The sequence below is a fragment of the Bidens hawaiensis genome, unplaced genomic scaffold (assembly GCF_021521415.1).
Source record: "Bidens hawaiensis isolate Kalapana, Puna unplaced genomic scaffold, B.hawaiensis_p1.1 tig00009662_1, whole genome shotgun sequence".
In the NCBI taxonomy this organism is placed as follows: Eukaryota; Viridiplantae; Streptophyta; class Magnoliopsida; order Asterales; family Asteraceae; genus Bidens; species Bidens hawaiensis.
The window spans coordinates 444,573-447,245 of NW_027491725.1; the positions used below are offsets into that span (position 1 = coordinate 444,573).

The 2,673-nt window shown below is 33.8% G+C and overlaps 1 pseudogene; it reads right to left on the reverse strand.

The window, feature by feature from the left end:
- Positions 1-484: 484 nt before the first annotated feature.
- Positions 485-1,765, reverse strand: LOC143533329 (large ribosomal subunit protein uL30w-like; annotated as a pseudogene).
- Positions 1,766-2,673: the final 908 nt, after the last annotated feature.

The window sequence follows — 2,673 nt, forward strand, 5'->3', positions numbered from 1 at the left end:
GTTGGAACTTGTTTCTTAGATATATTATTTCAATCTTTCTAAGGATACGGCTTTATGAGCGCTCTTATCCAAGACCTTCGACACACCACCATTAGCTAGGGTCAACAATCAACTTTGTTTTGAGAAATTCATGGAAGTTTTAGGTTGATATTTTCATTATTATGTTTAAACAAAATGGCAATTGACTTCTAATCCAATGACATGGGATGTGATGGTTAAGGTTTCTAGCTACAATCAACTTTGTTTTGAGAAATTAATGGAAGTTATAAAACAATATTTTCAATTTTATGTTTGAAATCAGCATGGACGGTTGAAGTATAATTAAGTAAAACAAACGATGCTAGACTAGTCACATTTAATTTAGTGTGTAACCAAACAATTTTTATTTAGATCACCATCAAATTCTAAACTACATTCACCAAGTAATAAGAATCACTTCCAAAATTCAAATATTCCTCGAAATTTAAACCACAATACTAACAATCTAATTCATTCTCTTAATGAGCTCATTGATATAATCTTCACGGTTTCAGCATCACCCCCTTCAACATAGTGGTTTCTCTTCTTCTTCAACCCACCCAAAGGCGCCTTCAACTTAAACGGCCACAAGAAATTGTTTGCTTCCTTAAAATGTGGGCCCGCGTTCAAGATCTCGTGAATAAGATCCTCAACACAAATTATCCCAAATTTACCTAAAGCCTATTTTACAAGAAAATTATGTTACCTTTGTGAAAAAAGTATTCAATAAGCTACTATATATTTATACAAATATTAGAATATAAATTCGTGCCCGTAAGTGACATATGGTTCAACCCTGTGGAGCATGTTCAATGTTGCTTTGTTCACTTTCAAGAATACGCCATTAAATATCTGATGACAAAACCATAAAAATCAAGTTGGCAATAAAGAATAAAGATAACTAAAAATTTTAAGAAATTTTAACAAACACACATCACATGAATCTTAGTGTTACAAAGGTGACTCGAGACTATAACATATCTTCCACCTTTGTAGGGATAGTAAAATGTTTTATATAAAGAACTAAACTTTATGACAGAATTGAAATTAAACTCAAGAAAACATTGTATCAAACTCATTCTATTAACTATGTCCAATAGCCAATGCAAAAGTGCAGAACCACACAAGAAACCTACACTACACCTATGTTTAAATTATCAAAATAACTTTAGAAAAACAGAACAATTTAAAACAAGACAGGTTATAAATTATAATTATATAATGGGTTATTGGCTTGAAGAATCACCTGTCTCAAACGTAAAAGCTGCAAAATTTTCTTTGACTTGGGGTCCATGGCATTGATACTAAAACATTGCATACATGAATAATAAGAAGTTGTACAAACATGAAAAAAATGATATTAGATAGCACGATACTCACCCTCGGATTCAAATGATAAAGAGCATTTTAGGTTCAGGGTTCACATAAAATCCATCTTTCAACCTCGCTTCACGTTTCAACTGAATTAGCTCCTTTTGCTGCAAATTCAAACAAAACAAATGAATATCAGCAGCAAACTATGAGAAACGAAAACAAGAAGCAGAATAAATAAATAAATAATTTACCTGATCTTCATATTCTTTGGTGTACTGTTTGGCTCGGTTGAAAATTAACTTCCTGTTAGCAGCATTTTTCGCTTTCAAAGATCATGCTCTTGCTTCTTTGCTAAAGCCCATTCTTCGTTTCGCTTTTGCTTCTTCAATACTGACTCAGGAACCACTTGCACTGCCTTTGCAGTTTCAACCATTTCTTCACACTAAAGCGCACACATACACACACGCACTTGGTTAAAGTCCTATCAATGCATAAACACTAAATTTTCAATGCATTTTACAAATTAGATGTTTACAGTAACAAATAATTAACATTCACTCAGTTAGAAGCTCATAATTTTCGGTATTAATCGTATAGATAGAAACAAAGCTCAAATGCATCAATTAATACGTTGTATATGATTATGTTCTAGTTTTCGAGTTTCAAATGAATTGAACAATGCAGATACAACCGTTGAACAATTTGTATAATGTATACTGGTATGAATGAGGTGTAAAACGGACCATATGATGTGATCAAGATATTATAAACTTACAGTGATGGACTTATTCAGCTCCGGACAGACAGAAATGGGAATTCGGGTTTTGTTTTGTTAGTTGTTAATATGGGATTGATGTTGCCAAATGAGCCTAAGTGTCAAAATAACTATAAACTTACAACATTCAACAGAGCTGGGCCTCAAGCCGAACATGCTCCCTTAACGTCGTAACCCAAATACTCAGGACCGTTTCGAGAACAAAATTTGGGCCATTTCCTATAATATAAGGCAAGAGATCCTCTCACACCACCTATGATTCCCACACATCATTTGTTTTCCTATACGGCTCGTATAGGGCTATACAGTCATATAGCATCTGAATCGTGTCAATTTGTGTCTGATGTCGTCGGCCATCGTTTATAGTGCCTCATATAGGCCTATACGGGTCGTATAGGCCTATACGGCCGTATAGACACTTTAAAAAAAATGATGACCATATATTTAATATATGTGATTTATACGGGTCGTATCTGTCTCGTTTATCTTAATGGACTTAAATGTTGAGCTCAAGCTTAGCTCATCAAAATTTCAAAACTGTTTGGGGCTGGTTGACCCAGCTTGTT